The sequence below is a fragment of the Lagopus muta genome, chromosome 4 (assembly GCF_023343835.1).
Source record: "Lagopus muta isolate bLagMut1 chromosome 4, bLagMut1 primary, whole genome shotgun sequence".
In the NCBI taxonomy this organism is placed as follows: domain Eukaryota; kingdom Metazoa; phylum Chordata; class Aves; order Galliformes; family Phasianidae; genus Lagopus; species Lagopus muta.
The window spans coordinates 14,253,190-14,273,224 of record NC_064436.1 but is presented as its reverse complement, the minus strand read 5'-3'; the positions used below and the strand labels follow the sequence as shown (position 1 = coordinate 14,273,224).

Sequence of the window (20,035 nt, the reverse complement as noted above, 5' to 3'; positions counted from 1 at the left end):
TCAGGCAGCACAAGACTGCTCTTTATATTTATTGTTTATCTAATAACACAGACCAACTAATTCTGGAGTAGCACTGTTCATGGTGGCCAGGAGATGCTAACAATAAGAGACAATTCACTCAAGAAAAATCGTTCTTTGGCAGTTTTGCCAAAATATGACACCAACTCTATGACTACTGCAGCTATGGCATGATTTTTAATTGACTGGCATGCAGCCTACCCATAGTGAACACCCATAAGAGCAAGTATAAACCAGAGACATCACAGCATACATCGACTCTTTACAGGTAAGGAAAGCTAAGGAAAATATTTCAGTATATATTTAAATCAAATATATTCTCAAGTACCTAAAAAAACAGAGACCTATGTCACGGCTGTATCATCTGTAATAGCACATTAAACTTTAAAAAAGGACAAACAGACTAATACTATGACAGCAGGTACAACACAGAAGTCCAAATATTTTAATATGTTAGCAATATCTGTGGCAGTGAATGTTTTTACGTTGATAAATTTCAACTTATGTCGGAACATACTGGCATTAACAAAAACCATGTAATGGGATGGGACAGTTAGATAACCAGTACAGACAACCTTTTCTATGAGTAAGCAGAGATTCTTGGGATGAGTTACTGAAGCATTTGTATGAGTCATGTTCTTGAATACTTGTTAGTAATATTAAAATAATAGTAAGGAATACATACATTTAACCTAAAAAAAAAAGAATATCAAAGTTGCACTCTGCAATTGCCAACATATGATATGTAGTTACTGGAACACACTGAAGATTAATGAGTACACTGAAATGTACCCACACCCCCTGATTCAGTGCCACTTGGAGTCAAAATTACGGCATTAACTCACAGGCTCTGCATCCCAGGAACCAGTGAGCTGTGCCAAAGAATCCTTGTTAAGTTATAATTACAAGATTTCTGTTTTGCCAGCCACTTCAGGGGCAGATGCGTGTGATCTCAAGATGCCAGCTCTTTAGTGTTAGGTAGAAGCAGGCAAGATCATTAATTAAAACTAGTTAAATAATGAAAAAATTCAAATATTTTCCGTAAACTGCTCTCATTTTCCAGTCCATACGCTTCCTATGTGGTTTTGTAATTAATATTTTATAGAAAAAGGGGAAATAGATTTCTAAGAAAATGTACTTCAGTGTATTAAGGAAAAAAAAAAAAAACAACACAAAACCAGAGATATATCCAAGTAGGTGCAGTCCAGCATCAGATGAAATGGAGTTTAGCTAGTTTTTAAAATTTGTTTTTCTTTCTGCCACAGTATTTCCCTTTATATGATTCTATGAAGTTTTAAATCAATTCAGAATTATAAAGGGAATAACTTCCTTGCCTTATGCAGTAGTAGAAAGAAGGCTGACTGCAGTAACTTCCATTTTCTTTCATACAGTAAAGCTCTTGAGGCATTCTTATTAATAATCACTGACAAATGCAAAGAAAAAAAAAGTAAAATAGATGGGGAACATACTCATTATGGAATTCATCTGGGTATGACACGGGTTGATACAGACATGAAGCCACTGAAAAGTCCTTGCTTCAGGGTTCTGGAATATAAAATAATCATGCTGTATAATTTTGCATAATTTGTTTAGCTACTGAAGCACAATTTAGTTCCTCAGTTCACAGATAATGAAAAAAAAAAAGGAAAATACTTTGCAAAGTATTTTCAAAATCCTAAAGTATTTTGTTGTTGTTTTGTTTTGTTTTTTACTATTGTGTATGGCATACTAGTCTCTAGGTATTAGAAATTATCAGATATAGACATCAAAACCAAAGCATCTTGAACACGTCTGGTGTTGGCTCTCGTGCTTTTGCTCATTTGATGAAAATATTGATTTCCCCCCAGCTGCATGCTGTACTCTCAGAAATATACCTGATCTGGGCACAGTGAAGCTCCAGACTCAGAAAGCTTCTCCTGCTGCATTCACCAACTCCAGGCTAGTTTGTACTTGAACACTAAGTACACAAAAAAACCCACCCACAAACACAAAGAATTCAGTACGTATTTTAGATAAGTTGTTCACCGTTTTAGATATTTCAGCCTGGTTTCCTTTCCACTGATCTAAATCTCATTTAGAATCAATGCAGAAAGTTCAGAACACAAAGTTATGCACACAACCCTGGATCAATCAAATCCAAATCAGGATTGCACAAGAAAAGTCCACATTCTTTTCCTGAAATTCACTTTGCATAAAATTCACAGAATCATAGAATGGATTTGCTTTGCAGGGACCTTAAAGACCACCCAGTTCTAACCTCCTGCCATGGGCAGGGTTTCCACCCATAAGATCAGGATGCCCATGGCCCCATTCAACCAGGCCTTGAGCACGTCCTATGTATAACCTCCCTTGAAGTACCGGAAGGCTGCAATGGAAGACTCTCTGGAGCTTTACTTTCTCCAAGTTGAACAATCCCACCTCCCTCAACCTTTCTTCACAGGAGAGGTGCAAAGTCTCAGTGACTACATTCAAAAGTACAAAAAGTACGAAACATTTTTATTTAAATATATGTATATGATTTCACACTTCTTCTCAGCTGCATGATAAACTGATTGTAACATACCTATGAAAGAAAGGGCCAAGATTTCAAGAGCTCACATTTCAAAAGTACAAGAGACAAGAAATGGAAACGTGGCAACAAGACAATGAAAGTATTAGCTGGTAAGCTACGTGATAATTTTTCTTTTACTGTATGTGTGCAGTCATCTGATTTTTAAAAATTTCTTGATGTGGAAGTTTATTGGAATAGATCATTAAACAGAATAACTTTGTATCAAACATGAAGACAGAAGCTCACTGACAATATAACTGTGAATCAAACTGTTAGATTTTCTTCCAACTCCCACACATGTTCAATTCTTTGGAAACTAACACCTAAATACACCTTACATAGAGATACATAGGTATCAGAAAGAATATTGATATAAATATTTTGGAAGATTATTTTTGTTTTTTTTTTCACATTGATCAATATAATATTTCTATAATCATCTGTAATTCAAAATGGACTTCATGCTTTCGAATAAAAGCCGCATCTCACTTCATCTCTTTGCTTATTCCAAACACATTTCACATTGTGTTTGACCTGAGCAGGAGCTTTTTGATTACCCCACTAGCAGATTTGATACGCAAATAAAAATACAAACAGTAACATAAAACGCACCTTAGGGAAGAAGTATCAAAAATTAACAAGGGAGTTACGCTCTCTATTTCCATCCAAAAGTTGACAGAGAATTTAACTGTGTTTAGCTCGTATCAGATATCTCATCCTAATTGTTAAAAAACTTGCATGGAGAAAAATATATACACAGGTATATGCACTGCTCTGCTCCTTCACTTTAGCTACCAAAGCCACGAAGAGCCACTCACTTCCTGACCACAAAGCCCAACATTGAAACAAAAAAATGGATGCAAATTCTCATTGGACACAGGACACACACACACATACTTTATTTTGAAAGATACTTTCTTGAATTCTGACATCAATAGCTCCCGTATATTTACATATAAACTAGGCTTCCTTAAATAAAAAATATCAAATTCACTCAATTATGCCAGTTTAATATTCAGTAATTAAATCAAATTTCACAATTTCATCAAAATAGTAATTTCATCAAAAATAGTAGGTCATAATCTGGAAAGCCTAACAAGAAGGAAAAAAAAATACCATAATGGTTTTATGACCCTACTGGTATATATGAAACTGTAAAGCAGGAAAACATGCATTTAGTTCAAGCTCAGATGAGCTTCTGACCACTATCGCCAGGGGGAACATAATCTTCTTGTGCAAAATTACTATTATTTTTTAATTCACATAAAAGTCAACAAGTGTGTAAAACAGGATAGGGGTAGTCAGAAAGAGAGTAAACAATCAACAGAAGTTACAGGTCTTTGAAGAACAAATTTGCTTCAAAGTCACTAACCCAGCAGTTCTGACTTGACCATTTCAAAGAGAATCACCTGTCAGTTGTGCCTTTGAATCTCTTGAAGCTCTGAGAGCAAGAGTTGAGCTTGGCCAACTACCAGCAGAACATGTGGTGCCTGCATTTACCATCTACTTGAGAAAGAGCACAAGTGATAATCTCATATATAACATAGCAGTTATTTAAAGCCCTTTGGAAAATCAAGTCACTGCTGCTGAGTGTTTCTATACCTCAGGCTATATGAAGACATGTTAAATGCTGATTCTGAACCCTACCATTTTGTTTTATTTCACTACAATGGGCAGGCTGGGAGTTGCCCAAGACAATGAACGTAGCCATAACCCTTCTTCATGGTAAACATATAATTTCCCCAGTGATCCAGTAAGCAATAACAAAAAGTTATGTGTAGTACATATAGTGTTTATATTCCCCTGGGTTTAATATGGCTCACAGTAAAATTGATTTTGTGGAATCTTGCAATAAACCTCATCAAAGTAAATGAAACCCACGCTGGCTTTTTATAAAGTGATTGGATTCAGGATGATAAATTAACCCTCACTGTCAGAGAGACTCCCAGCAATGCACTTGCTCGATTAAACACCTCCAGACTCTGTTTAGATTTTAATTTGTCTGCAGGACTTCTTCTACTCTCTCTGAGATTCCAACTTACTGCTTGCAGAAAGGATAGCAGCTGAAAACTATACTTTTTCTTTTCAGACTAAACAGACCAATCAGATTTATATCTGCCTAACCTACATTAAAAAACTACTGGAAGTTAGTCATATCCTGTGGGAGTGAGTAAAGAGAAGGAAAAGAATGAGCTCTGCTTACTCACAGTTCCCAGGCAAACACCAGGAGCAGAGAAGGACTGAGTAATTCTAAATTTTTGCACACATGTGAAATTAGAATTTGTTAGAGAAGCAACAGCAAAATCCAACGTGTACCCTGCGGTAGTCTACAGAAGTAGTGCTCCTCTGACTCACAACAGCCTTTCCTTCACTATTCATTCCTAGCACACGATTCTCCTGAAAACGAGCATCTACACTTACCAAGGAAGATTATTCCCAATTCTTTGCTAGTCTTTGCAAATCCATTTTTGCCATCATTCAGTTTCTGTTTCCCCTCAGAAAATTTCAAAGTGACCTTCCCTAGTGTTCCTTAGCAGCCTCCAGTGACTGTCAAGAAGGAAAATTAAAAAAAAAGATGTTGTCTTTTCATAGCTACCATGCAATATGTACAAAAACTAGTTTTTGTTGCCATATTTACTCCTGGTTAAATGAAAATATTATTCATTTAACTAGGAATAAAACCACTGAGATTTTGTGAGATTTTTTTCTCATTTCCTAGCCTGTCTAGGGAGAACAGGCTGCAGTAAACAATCATGCCCTATTTCATTCCTACTTAAATGAATTATCATAATAATAATTACTAGCAAAAACATCTGGTTTCCGCTCGGCACAGACGGCAAATTCTTTGACACATTGCTTGCATTTCCCCTTCTTAGTCTCCAGGTTGAGGGTCTCAGGCTTTTTTTAGACCAGTATACATGCCAACACCACAGCATGCCTGATGGTGTAGATTAATGGAGAGACTGCTCCATAAAATGTTTGCTTTGTTTTTTTGTTTGTTTTTTTTCTGCCTCCAGAAAATTATGCCTTTGTAATAATACCTTTTCTTTAACAGCATTTCCCTGCTTTTCATACAGATGATATATGCATGCAAACACTTCTGGCTGTTTTTCTTCACTCCTAAACAACTGCCTGGAAAAGGAATGTTCCCTTTGACATCACATTGGCCAGTTACTGTACAATGCTTCTACTGTCACTTTCTAAAATGAGGCAGTTCGACAGAAGTAAATGTCACATTCAATCTAATTAATAACTCAATTGGAAGAGATTATTATTTTGTGAAAAAGAGAAGGAAGGATTAGAAATCATCTCTTATATGTCGTCTTATATAATACCTTCTACCAGAGGTAGAAGGTCTTAATATATTAATGCCCACTGCTCTGGGGAGCCTGTTCCATGCCCTCTGCCTCCTGCTGAAGAACCTTTTCCTAATACCCCATCTGACTCTCCCACAGTGCAGCTCCATGCCATTCCCTGGGTTCTGTTGCTGTCATCAGAGAGCAGAGCTCAGTGCTGTCCCTCTGTTTCCCTTGTGAGGAGCTGTAAGCTGCCATGAGGCCCTCTCTTAGTCTCCTCTTCTCTGGGCTGAACAAATCCAGGGACCACAGTCACTCTTCAGATGTCCTGCACTCAGACCCTTAACCATCTTTGTAGTTCTCTTTTGGATGCTCTCCAATAGTTTTATGCCCTTCTTATGTCGTGGCACCAAAATGCACACTTGCTGCTCACTGAGGCCACGTAAGAGTGGGGCAAAGCAGAATGGGGCAATCCGTCCCCTTGCCTGATTGACAGTGCTGGGCTTGATGCACCCCAGGGTACAGTTGGCCCTTCTGGCTGTCAGGGCACACTACTGACTCAGATTCAACTTGCCATCAGCCAGAATCCCCCAGATCCCTTTCTGTGGGGCTGCACTCTGGCCTCTCATCCCCCAGCCTGTACACAGATAGAAGGTTGCCCCATTCCGGGTGCAAAATCTAGCACTTCCTCTTGTTGAACTTCAAGCAGTCGGTGACTGCCTAGACTTCTAGTCTGTCAAGATCTCTCTGCAAAGTCTCTGTATCCTCAAGCAAGTCAATAGCTCTTCCCAGTTCAGTATCACTAGCAAATTTACTCAGTGTGAATTCAAGCGCTGAGTCCAGGTCATTAATAAAAACACTGAAGAGAACTGGCCCTTTAACGAAGCCCTGCAAAGCCTACTAGTGACTGGCTGCCATCCTGATGTAACCCCATTTATCACAATCCTTGGATGCTGACCCATCAACCAACTGTTCACCCATTGCACTATGTTTTTATCCAGCAGGATACTGTAAGAATCAATGTAAGTATCAATGATGTCCAAAAAGATTACATGATCTGGCTTCCCTTGGTCAACTAAGAGGGTAATCTTGCAATAAAAGGAGACTAAGTGAGTTGAACAGAACTTGAGTGGATAGCTTCTGTTGACTGTAAGTAGCCCTGAGTTCCCTCAGTACTCTGCAGGTACTTCAAGGCACTGCAGTAGGACAGGCACCTCAGGTCATCCTAACCTTGCTCACTTGCCAGAGTGACTCCCATGTCACAATTACAAAGTAGAGTTGCTAGAAGTTGACTTGCAAAACAGCTCATTTATATCAAACAAAGTGTTTCAGAAGGTAAGTAAATATCTGTCTCATTTTATAAATGGAAAACAGAGGTACTGAATAATTCAATAACACACAGGGAGTCTCACAGGATGCTAAGCCAGAAACAGAGCCTCGGGATCTGAACTTTGCTGTCTGACCACTCCTACAATGGTCCTCTTTCTATTTATGGAAGAATCTACATTAACACAGGCCTGCTGGCTACTCTTGCTGATAGAAATGCTTGTTTGAGACTCACAGCAACCTAAGATAGAAGACTTGCCCCACTGTCAGTGTGATATCACTCCCAGGGATACTGCTCAGCTGGACATCCACTGATATAATTAACATCATCTGGTTTAGGTGCCCACACCACTGTTCTTTCATCTGAATTTAAGTTATCTTAACTGCACATGATATGTAGAATTTTCAAAAGGATTATAAGCTAAAGTACATAAAATCAATGTTATATGAAAGAAGCAATTAGAAATATGTATTCACGTAATGATAAAAAAATATATATTCTAAGACAAGGGTTAGTATATTAAAATGCTTTCAGAAAGTGACTATGAATCTTATCACAACATTTTACAATCCTTATATCTTCTTTATAAAATCTTCATGAAGTTCTAGTTATTTCCTTGTCATTTTTGCAAGTTTCGTAATATTCAAGAGTTATCTTCAGCCTGTCAGCAAACACTTAAGAACTAAAAAATCCCCAACAAAACACAAAATATTATCATAATTCTACAACTTAACAACACTTTTAAACTCACATTAAATATGGGAAATTTCTTGTCTATTATTTCCAGCACTACATAGAACATAGGCAATATATGCAGCCTACAACATGTGATTAAGAAAATAAGTTCTCGCAACTTTGCATTTGATGATAATGAATCTAGAATACATCTAGAACATAACCTAGACTTCGGAGCAGAGGTCAGCCAATCATTAATGCAGTTTTGCACTAACTGGGTTCTTTTATAAAATATTTGGATAACCATGTGGATATTGTAATTTTTAAACTATTAACAATTTGATTATATTGTAAGACCCTAATCTACAGGCCATACTCATACAAATAACCTCACTGATTCAACTATTTATTTGAGTGAAGGCTGCAGTTGGAAATAATCTTTTTGAAGGAACTGGAAAAAAAGAAAAAAAGAAAAAGGAAATAAAATCTTAATGAGTCTAAAAGAAGATTTAACAAGAGCTGAACTGAAATTTTAGGATGGAAAAAGTTAAGCACTAATACTTGCCAGGGCCTACATCAGGTTGCTTCTACTTTCCAAAGATAATTAAAACAAATCTACAAAAAAAAAAACCACCATATTTTTCATTGCTGAAGGCAGTCAGGGAAGGCAAGTGTGAGGTCCCATAGGATCCATGTATCAAAAGCAAAGACAACCAAACAAAAGTTTCTTCTGGATGCAAATGTTGGTACGCATAGGCTGAGGTTACAATATTTTCAGTTACATTTCCTGAAGTCTTCTAAACTCTTGCAAACCTTTTGAAAGCATCACAGGGGCTGCTATGGTTAAAAACTAGGAGACGTGAATCACAGATTCTGTAGAGCCAGAGTCAGCTGCAGAATCAGTGTGGTAGGGCAGCAAACCTCTCCTCTCTGGAATGCATGCAATAAAAGAGGGATACTAAGAAATACATAAAGATCCTTATATTCTTACTTCAATCTCACAATAAATTCAGACCCAAAAGCAGACCTAAATATCTAATAAGAAATATTATTCTCACACCAAATAACTAATAAAAACCATGAAAGACAGAGGCCAAAGATAATCCAGGCCAAGCTAACCCAGAAAATTTTGACCATATTTATCTATAAATAACAACAAGTATTGAACATACTCATTTTCTAATAATGCACTTCTGTACACAAAGCATTTTCTTCCCCATTGGCATCAACAGAACACACAGTACTGCTGAAAAACAAACTGCTTCTATTGATGTGCCTAAGCATCAACTGAGGAGCCTCTATTAAGCATCTCAGTCTGAAAAGTTTCCATTTTCTCCAGTCAAGGAGTCCAAGCAGCATTAGTGCCTTCTCAAAATGTATGACTTGAATAAGCATGTGAGTTCTAGTTAAACTCCATCCAGAGACACATGTTCTCCTCTCTCTCTTCCCCTCTCCCTCAGAAGTTCCTTGGATTTCTATATTCATGTAAAATATTGAACCATTTACTGTAAGACAGCACAAAGGGAAAGGTCAGCAGTCTGGCTGCAGAGAGGCTGCCTCCTTCTCATTTGCAAGGATATACCAGGCTCAACCTAAGGATGCCTGGTAATGCAGAAGTAACTCCTCAGCAAGAAAAATCCAATCTCCTGTCCCCAGGTAGGCTAGACAAAACATTCCTGCAGGCCAAAGCCTGAAGGGGTAAAAAGGCAGCAGTGGAAATGTGGAATGAACCCAGGATGTAATGCAGCATAATTGTTCTCCAGTGGTAGTTCGAGACGAAGGGAAAAACTGGACCTGGCAGCAATGGCACTAGCAAATCCAAACAGCAAAAGTCAGAGCTCATTCATTAAGGAACTGGCAACAGTGCTCCCAAGCATCCCTGACTACAACATAGGGCTGGCTCTTACCCACAGAGTTAAGTGGCTAGTAGAAACATTAATCATGTTGAAGAATATCTGTATTCATTGGGAACCTCATATTATCACTGAGTAACACGCACAGGCTCAGAAGGGCCTCCTCCTGATGTGATTATAGTGTGGAACAAGGTTTTCACTGATGATATAAAAGCATGATTTTACTGTTCATAGCAGGGCTTTTTCTTGGCATCTCATCCTTTTCAAAGAGAGCTGGAAGTATGAAGGGATGAGATAATTGATGCAAGTGTCTAACCAGGACAGATCTAGGTGAGCTGGGAACATAGTGTTGTCCAATCAAGAAACTCAAGGATCAAATCTATTTAAATAGTTTTTGAAATTAGTCATACAGCTAATTCCGAATACAATTCACCACTCATTTCAATAAAAGGCTGCCTGTTTATTTTATCTCTTTGGGAAGGCATTTATACTGGAAACACGTGACATTCTAAGTTGCAATTAGAAAATAACTTAAAAACATGTAAATAAAGCACAGATCTCATCCTCCCTGCAGTTGCTCTGACAGATTCCAGGAACCTTTCTCAAGCCCACAACAGGGAAGACTTGTTCTTTCTTTCATCTACAACTTCTGCAAACCTTTTGCTCCAGGTAAGCTAACAACCTGCACACCACATTATCCTATTCAGCATTAATTGCCCCAGCTCATTATCAAATAAATTCTTCCTTTAGTCCTGAATTTCTGGTAATCTTGGCACGAAACTTCATCTTCCCCATGCCTCATTACCTCCAACAATAATCTTCCTCGTCAGGCTTTCTCCTTCTTCGTTTTACCTCTTTACATCTAACTCCTGTGCTCCCAGAGAATACTTACCCTTCCACACAATGAAATTCTTCTGCCTCCTACTTATACAAATTTTCCCACAATGAATTTTACAGACCCATCAAATTACCCTAGCCCTCATGGTCCCTTTTAACTCAGTTTTCTGTCCCAGACTAGAGTTCCCCCGCTGCCCCGACCCTCTAAATCTGCCTCATTCAACTGTTCAAATCAAATGCTCACTTCCTCCTTTTTCTCTGCATATTTTCTTACTGTCAGAGTAGGTCTCCATCTCCTGACTCTATGTGGAAACCTCTAATAGAAAAATAGCAAGGATCTAGATGGGGGTGAAATAAACGGCTGTGATTCCTTTCCCGAATGCAAAGTTTCAAAGAAAATCATGACTAGCTCAATGCAGCACAGCCTAGTGAATGTTAAGAGGAAACAGTAGAGGCTCTTAACAGAAAACATTTTCACATTGCTTTTGATTATGCCTAGAACAGAAAAACGCTAACAACAAACAATATCTTATTCACTATAATGCCAAAAGAGCGGCATTTCTGGGTCAGCGGATGCATTAGTGTGACATGTCTTGCTACATGAAAAAGGTGTACTTCAAGTGTGTAGATGCAGGAGATGATCTGCACTTTTAATAAGCTGAAATAACCAGAGGTCAGTTCTTGTTTGTTTTTTTTTTTCTTTTTCCTTTTCATTGCAGGATTATAAGATTGAGTCTCTAAGAATGAGAGAGTCTCTGGGAAAGTACTACGTTCCTTATCTGTCATTTTGGGAACAGACATGAACTGCCATTGAGTTCATCTGCCTTGGCTAGAATATGCCCAGGACTCCATCAGATCAGACCCATGTAAAAATAAACACATATAAAATACTGGATGTACCCAAATTTCCTGACTATCAAATTCACAGCTGTATAGTTCCAGGTAAAGAAGTAGAGATACTATTCTTATTTTAGTTTTTCTATTTCAGAAAACACGTATGATTGAAGACTGTAACTTAACTGCAGGTGGGGGGAGGAAAAAAGAGGAAGCAGAAGAATAACGTACCAATAAAACGTTGACAGTTCTCTATTTTTTGCCAATTGTTGATAAAATGACAGACGGTAATGTTTATGAAATGTATAATTCAACACAAATTTGCCTAGATAACCAAGTTAAAGATGCTTTATCTTTCCTAACAAACATAATGCAGCAATCAGCAAAACCCAAAGTACATAATACAAACTGAAAATGTAAGAAAACAAAGCTTTTCTTTTCGCCTAAGTCAACATATTTTCCGGGCACAAATAAAATTCTTGGCTTTCTTTCAAATCTTCACAGCTAATCAATAGTTTAGTCATATGATGAAAAATGATGTATCCATATTCTTCACAATTGACATTTCCTAACTGTCTCCAAGGTCGCATTGATTGCCAGTTGTTCAGTTTACCCAACTTCTGTTTTGAGCCAAATAATATGATCTTTGTTTCATTAATATTTAATAGTAATTTAGATTGTGCCAGATGATCTTAAAGCTCATTTAAATCAGCTTGAAGATAATATTAAGCTTTCTTCTAGTATAATCTATTATCATAAATGATTGTGTCATCTGCATATAAATGGTAAGTTGAATATGATAATGAAATGCAAAGATTATCAATATAGAACGACAAATGCATCTGAGTTAAAATAAATCCTTCAGGGACCCATTTACTCTGTTTTCAGTGGTAAATGATGCATCGTTTCACTTCAAGTATTCTACAGAAAACATAAAAGATTTGGATCATGAGATACAATATTTACCCTGTGTGGGAAAAAGAAAATAAAGATCCCATGTTGTAGAACTCTTTTCAAGTGTGGTAATTACAGTTCATGTAGATCCATTATACTTCCAGTATGACAGACCTTGATTAATTGTTAGTGTTTTTTTTAATGAGTGATTACAGTGAAGAGTGTGTTTTTATTTAAAGCAGGTTTACTTTGTATTTCTTTTTCACTAGCTGGTCATTTAAATTAGTTCATTTTAATTATCTCAAATACCGTGCCTATTGAATAAAAGTACCTGAGTGCAGTTATCAGTGTGACACTCAAAGCTGTTCCCTCTATAAAAACGACAGCTGGGAGGGCTGCGGGGAAACCCTGCTTGGCAATAAGGCTGCATTTAAAAGAATTAAATTGTCAAATTCTCTAGGCTCATGGGCTTAATTAAAGTCTGTGGACAATTTCAGTGACAAAAGAAACAATTACACAGTGAGAAATACTAACAAATATATTAGAAACGGTTAAAAACAGTTGAAAATTAAGTAAGTGCATTTACTGGCAAATATTGTCCAAGGAAACGATAACAGATAGCCATGACATGGCAGTGTGGAAAACACACTGAGGTGAAAGAAACTATTGGAATCCAGCACTTGTAGAGAATTGGGAAAACTGACAGATCATATCCACGTGGCACTTATTCGCTGTCCATTCAAAATCTTCCTACGCAAAGTTTCAGGTATTTTGTTATTATAAAGACTAGTCATTGTAAAATTTTTTGTACAACTGAAGGAATCGTTTAGCTTGGGTGCATGTATATATGAAAAAGATCCAGTGTTGTTTTGGCCTCCTAGGACATCAGCTCAGAAGCTGTGAGCATTTGGTTTGACAGAGTCATCTGTGCAATAAAGTGCTCGTGAATAAATTTGGACTAGAAAATGCAAACGCTATATTTATTGGAGAATGAAATTTAGAAAAGCCTTGTCAATACAGTCATGGGAGCAAGACATGCACAAACCAAACTGGAGGGATTGTAAATTAGCTTAAGAGAACTCATAAAAACAGGAAATTAATTCTGTAGCATGAATCTTAGGAAATCCAGTCACTAAGGATATGCAAAGAGTTCTAAGAGCACACTGTATTGCTAGGTGTTTACAATATACTTGTATTAACTTCATGCTTCAAAACTCTAACAAGTGGGGACCAGAAAAGAATATTCTTTTCCTTCCTTAGTCTGTAATTTGGCTTCTGGAAACTGGATGGCAAAAAAAAAAAAAGCGACCAGGATGTAGGCAGAGTACAGCTGTGTTCCTACTGACGTAAAATTCTCAGCTGAATTGTGTCTTGCTCATATACAAAGGATTAAACCATTCACCATATTTAGGATCCAAGGGACATCTGTCCTCCAAGTCAGATTAGCAGGGATCAAGAGGGTTTTATTTGCCCCATCAGTAATTTAGGGCACGATCAGCTTCTTAGGATCACACAACAGTTAGTGCACATAGAACTGCAAAACTACCAATATCTTTCATTCTGTTGTTTTCTGCACGTCACTTCACATTTGCAGCTTTTAAACTTCCTAAAATCTAAGAATTTCTCATAAGTGTTGAGAGTTATAATGTTTGGTGATGTAGGAGTGACCTATGGAGTCCTCTGAAATAATATCTACTGTGAAGTTATCTGCAAGAGCAAGAAAGAAGATTCAGTTTCCCAGATGCTGCCTGGTCCTACATTCCAGCTCAGCAATGCACTTGTAGATGCATATATATCAAGTCCAGCATGCTCATATACACTCTTTGCTATGCTGGGTAATGTGGTATAATATGTGGCTTTTAAGACAGCAGGTCCTTACTGTGATCTGCAAGGCCACATCAAGTGCTTGGTATCTACAAAACTTTTGCAACTATAACAGTTAAAAGTTTGACAGCTCCATGTGGTTACGCTGATAACCATGAAGAGGAGGGCTGACAATAGACTACTGGTTCAAAATTTGGGAAACACTACTGCACATAGTTTCTACCTTGGTTCATCACACATATCCCATCTGCACACTCTGTAGATGTGTGCTTACTCAGCTTCAGCTTCCACCCCTCGTACCTCATATCTCTGGGATGCTCGTACACGTTTATTAATGTGCCCTGTATCTCACAGCTCAGGTGAGTGGTGTACATTATTACAGCTCTCAGGCCAGTGGCTTTACCCTGTGTCTGTGCCAAACTACCTTCCACAAGCTTCAGACCCTATCCCACCAACTAGTTCCTTTGCCACTGACATTTGCTTCTTCTGATAGCAGGACAATTCTTAAGCAAAGCCAAGAACCACAGCATTCACCATCAAGAAATTAATAATGCTATTCAGTACTGAGATCCTAAGTCTACTAATCTTAAATAAGAGTTCAGCAACTGGGTATCTTTTCATAATCATGTTTGATGTCAGAGTCACACACACATATATACAAACAAAGTTGAAATTTGCCATCTACAAGAATGCATCACCAGACATTTGCTAAATAATCATAATCCCTCTGCAGAATCAAAAGGGAACTTGAAGATGACCTGACTGCATTCTCATATTTGCACTGACCTATTACTGAGACTTTAAAGCAGTCCTGGGAAATTGCAGTGATTTATCTGCTATGGGAGTTGTGGAAGCTGCAAACTGTTCTGAGCCTCTAGCCAAAGCTGAGTGGTACACCATGCTGCAGCTGAAAGCCTGTCATGGTATGCAGAGTTTGGGAGCCATTTGCAGGATTTCTGAGCAGTGCTGTTATCTGCTGCTGAGCTCCTGCAAAATCCTTACCCAAGCCTGGTTTAGGCTTTCTATTAACATGCACAGCATTCATGCAAAGATGTCTCAGCTACAGAAAGTGCTAGCAAGCCACTTTATAAATCAGAATTTACAGGAAAAGTTCCCAGACATACACTCCGTGAATTATCAACTATTTACGCGTCAACAATAACATTACTGCATAACAGATAGAACAGCATGAGCACAGAGCACAGACAGTTTTTGTTTTCGTTGACAACAAGAAATGATGCACAACTTAAAGTAAAGGGATGACTTTTGAGACCACACTAGTTTTCTCTACCAACTGTTTTTCATGAGAAATTCAAGTACAGCTCAACTTCAACTGGAGTGCAAGGCAGTGTGAAAACTGTGAATCATTATGGAATTATTTTTATAATCCAGAGTTATTGAGCTTTTTGCTTAGATTTTAGCAGTAGAGATTGATTTCTAGGGTTTTTTTCAGCATGTAGAATTGTAGCATTCTGGTTAATTCAGGATGGTTTTTTTTTTTTGTTTTTTGTTTTTTTTAAACATCTAGAATGCTAATTATAACTTAGAGAAAAATGTCACCAAAGACAACAATCTATTCACACTCACTGTGGAAATGATTTGGATGGCATGAACTGCAAAAAGGTCACGCTTTGAATTAGTAAATTTATCTTCCAAATAAAAACAACAAAACCAAAAACAAAACACAACCAACTCTCTCTCCTGAAATTATAATGTTAGCTCCTAAAGAGGAAAAGACCCCAAGTTTCTTTTGTAGGTTTCTATTTCAAATCCACATTGCTTGGGTAGATATTAAAATCACAGTCATCACATGGATATCAAGCAACTCTCTTAAATTCGTTTTGTATGTCTCCCTTCCAATTCACCACAACTATTTGCAGTAAACAATCTGATGTATAGGAAACCACCAAACAGAGCAGTTCTGAAAGACCAAGCTACTTTTCTCCCACCCCGAAGACAGGATTTGGGTTCCTCTCTGGGAAGTTAGTGAGTGTGTCTCTACCATACGGTTAACTCTCATTCAAACACCTGTAATGCATGAAGACAAGCCCCTGACCTGAGTTCAGAGTTATAAGCAATTTCTGAGCCCAGAGGGGCTTTTGCAGATTAGATCTTGGTGTCAGCTGTAACACAGCCTCAAAGAGGAATAACACAGAATAAGAGTGGAAAGAAGCTAGAGAGAGTGAGAAGGGGAAATCATTTCAGTGCCCTTTGTCTTCCCTCCCAAGCCTTTTGCAAAGCTTGTGGGACAAGGAGAAATAAAAGTATTTTCTTCCCATATATATGGGACAGTTTTCTATCAGGTAGAAAGAGCAGATATCAGAGCAACTGTTTCCAGCTCCCATCACCATCACCATCCAACTGTGAGAATCAAAAAGGATTATTTTAGCAGGTGTGTTTTCTGTAACTTAAAAAAATCATAACAAAAATCAAGGAGGTCAGGGAAGAAAAGATTTCATTAATCAAGGCAAGCAAAGAGATGCATCTGAACAAAAGTTGCAGCTCTCAGAACAGAATACAAAAGCCTGATTCTCATGGTAGTATGCTGGAGATGTGTTAAGATTTAGACCTAGACTGCACGGTAAGGGCAAGGAAAAAAAAAAACTGGAGAAGATTTGTAAGCCATAAGGTTCATTGACAAAAGGTTAGGAATACTTGTATAGTTCAATAATCCTATCAATGGAGAGCAAAGGAAGGCTCTACAGCCCTACTGCAACAAGATGAAAGGGATGTCCAGCTTCAGTCAGTGGCCTTTAATGACTACCTGGCCAGCACTCTCTCTTGAACTGGAACTCACAAAATTTCAGAGTAATAACGGGAAAAATAAGTTCAAAGATTTAAAAGAAAATCTGTATGTTAAAGAGGCTTGACGACTGCAGGGGCAACAGGCTCAGCAAAGAAAAGTGGAAGCGGGACATTCTGGCCTCTCTGAAAACACCAGCCAGGACTCAGCAAACCTTCAGGGATGGAAAGGATTTCAGGTGATGGAACTGTGTTCAGGTCTTCCCTTGTAGGTCAGCAGCTTGCACCCACTGTCTCTGAGTGCACAGATCTGTTTGTCTCCAGCTAGCAGAGCAGAGCTGAAGAGAAAGAAGGCAGCAGGCCGTGCCAGCTCCCCTGCACTCCCCAGGAGACAATGGGGACAGGACCTGAATGCTGCCAAAGCTCACTTCTAGTTTAGAAGCAGAAGAGCCTTATGCAGCTGTGGAAGAAAAAGGGATGGAGGGCTGAGAAAAAGGCATGCAGCATAAAATACGATTTTTCAATTTACTTATTCCCACTGCTACAAAACTAAGAGTTGATCTTTGAAAACAGTGACATGAAGGAAAGGCTGTGAGTGACTGTTAAATGAAATACAAATAATATCACTGCAAATAGGTAAAAGGTATTCTTTTATCCCCATTAATTTGCTGTATTCCAAATTGCCTGCAACAGGTGGCAGAGTCTGGATGCAATGCATTTTTTACCTTGCAACAGCTGTGAACAGGGTACACACAGAAATGCTAAGGAGACAGAGACATTACTTGTTGCAACCGTCTCACATGACCAAGAGCCATTCCAGAAATCAGAATATTTCCTTGTTCTGAATTTAAATTGGGCCACTGCAATATTCATTCTGCAGTGTAATACTCCAGGACTTTGAGAGTCACACAGACAGATGAGGAGAAAGAAATGGGGTTACCAACTGACAACATTTTGATACATGTTGATAGGTTTTTATGTGATAGAAGCATAAGAACAAGCAGCTTTTCCATAAATGTACTACAGACTTTACTAACTCTTTAGCTAGTGCAAGCTGGCATAGTTCTACTGACTTTAAGAGAGGTTTGATGATTTATATCAGTTGACAACTTCTCTATATAAAAAAAAGCCCTACAAAGATTCATATTTACAGTTTCATCTACCCAAATCTAACTATAATGACCAAACTGAAACAGTTTAAGTAATCTAGCTAATATGCCTGTTAACTGACCTTAGAGCAGGAGCTCGAGCAGCTAAGGAACAACAGGTTAGAAAATCTAAAATAGTAGCTTTCTTTAAATCAGCAGTGAAAACCAAAGGGGAAAAGTGATTGAGTAAAAGAATGACATAATCCATCATCTTCATTTAGAACTCTTCATAAAATAGCCCTTTTTATGCAACTTAAGTATTTACTTGTTCTTAGATTAATATTGAATTCCACCCTCCACCCACAAAAAGGCACCAATTCCTTAGCATTACTCACTTAAAGGCAACCAATCACCACTAGGAAACAACGCAATATATATATATGGTCTCTTACAGAACACAAATACACATCACACTAACTCTTTGTCTATATAAAGCTCTTCTAAAAGCAAAGATTCAGAAACAGAACAGCTTGGGTTTTTTTTATGCGGGTTGGTTTTTGGTTGGTTGGTTTTGTTTTTTTTTTTTTTTGAATAAATGTTCTAAAGCTGTTTTTCATTATTGGCCAGGGAATTGTAATAATCAATACATACTTACAAGAACATAAACTCAGTTTTAAATATGGAAATATGTGTGTATATATAACACAGTTTATCTGCCTTCTAAATTACGAGTAAGTCTGGGCAATATTCCTAGTGCCCATTAACAATGAATATAACAACTGTGTTCAGAGATAACATCTCACTTAATGGATGTTATACATTTATTATATTGTATGTATATAAGATGTTCTGTGCATTAAAAAAAAATCAATGGATGCTCCTATTTTAAACATCATTTTGAAAGCCATTGTAATTCACATTTTAATTAAATCCACCTTAAGTCAGAAATGCTTATTCACTGCCCAGCAATCTCTTAAAAATATATATTTATGTGGATTTAAGTTTTGCGTCTACGATCATTTACATTCTTTCTTCTGCCTAATATTAAAACAAATAGATTAATAAAAGCCTTACAAGCAAAAATAAATCTACAGATGCATCAACATTTTTAGATACATAGCACCAGTCTGCGCATATATTTATTATTCCTTCATTAATAAACCATTTTCACCTTTCAAAAAGATGCTTCACAACTTTTCTCACCAGAAAATGAGTAAAAGGAAAGCAGCACTGAAATCTAGTCTCATCAGCTGTAGCACAGCGACAGCCTGACAGAAAATCAGGTCAAGGACACTGTGCAAGAAAAGACCATGGGAGAAATTGTGGCCACAAGGTCTTCATGAAACTTAACTCTTGTAACTTCGAAGCAAATCCCCTGCAATACCTAGAAAAGCCAAGCGTGCAGTACAGAATTTCCTGTAACATCTGATGGTTATGCCTCAGTTTTGTTAAAGAATGTGATTGTTAGCACTGTTTGCCTTTCTACTGCCTACTTTGTTCAGGCAGCTTCAGATTCTAGCGTAAGCTGGTTGACTGCATTCTCCTCAAGCACACACATAGCCTGGGTTGCTGATGCAGGAGGGCTCCAGCGAGGGACACGGTCCCTCTAGTCGTGCTATAAGTCTGGTTTTCTGGACAATCTCAACCTGTCATGACCTCTGATGTCAAACAAAATAGCCAGGTTCTGATTTTCGGTCACTACAACTTACTTCTTTTGATCCCAGGTCTAGGTTGCCCCTGTACTTCTATTTTATTCCCAGTGCGGTCCAGTTAACAAGCTACTTGAAGAGTCAGGTTATACAAATAGCCTTAAACATCAATATTTGGCCTTAAACATCAATCAAGTGCCTCACTTCATCCTCTCTGCAGCACAACAGGACTAATGTTGGAATCAGCAAAATGGCACTTTGAAAAGACCTTCAGAGCAGCCTTGCAGATTCACTGGTTGGACTGGGGCCCCAAGGATCCTCCTCTTTGTTAGCTTTCTTTTTTTTGTTTTTTTCCCCAAAGTCCTTCTGTTGTTTTTACTTCAGTCATTTTTTTAAATAAACTATTAAAACATAAATGAAAAGTACAGATGTTCCATTAAAAGGATA

General features: G+C 37.8%; 1 long non-coding RNA gene across 4 annotated transcripts in view; it reads right to left on the bottom strand.

Moving 5' to 3' along the window:
* LOC125692495 (uncharacterized) overlaps nt 1–20,035 on the bottom strand; it is a 193,229-nt gene that overhangs the window by 45,550 nt on the left and 127,644 nt on the right. The window contains exon 5 of one of the 4 annotated variants that reach the window (XR_007376722.1): nt 1,488–1,563. The exons of the other annotated variants lie outside the window; for them this stretch is intronic. This is a non-coding gene — a long non-coding RNA (uncharacterized LOC125692495). The remainder of the gene's footprint in view (nt 1–1,487; nt 1,564–20,035) is intronic. 4 annotated transcript variants of the gene reach the window in all.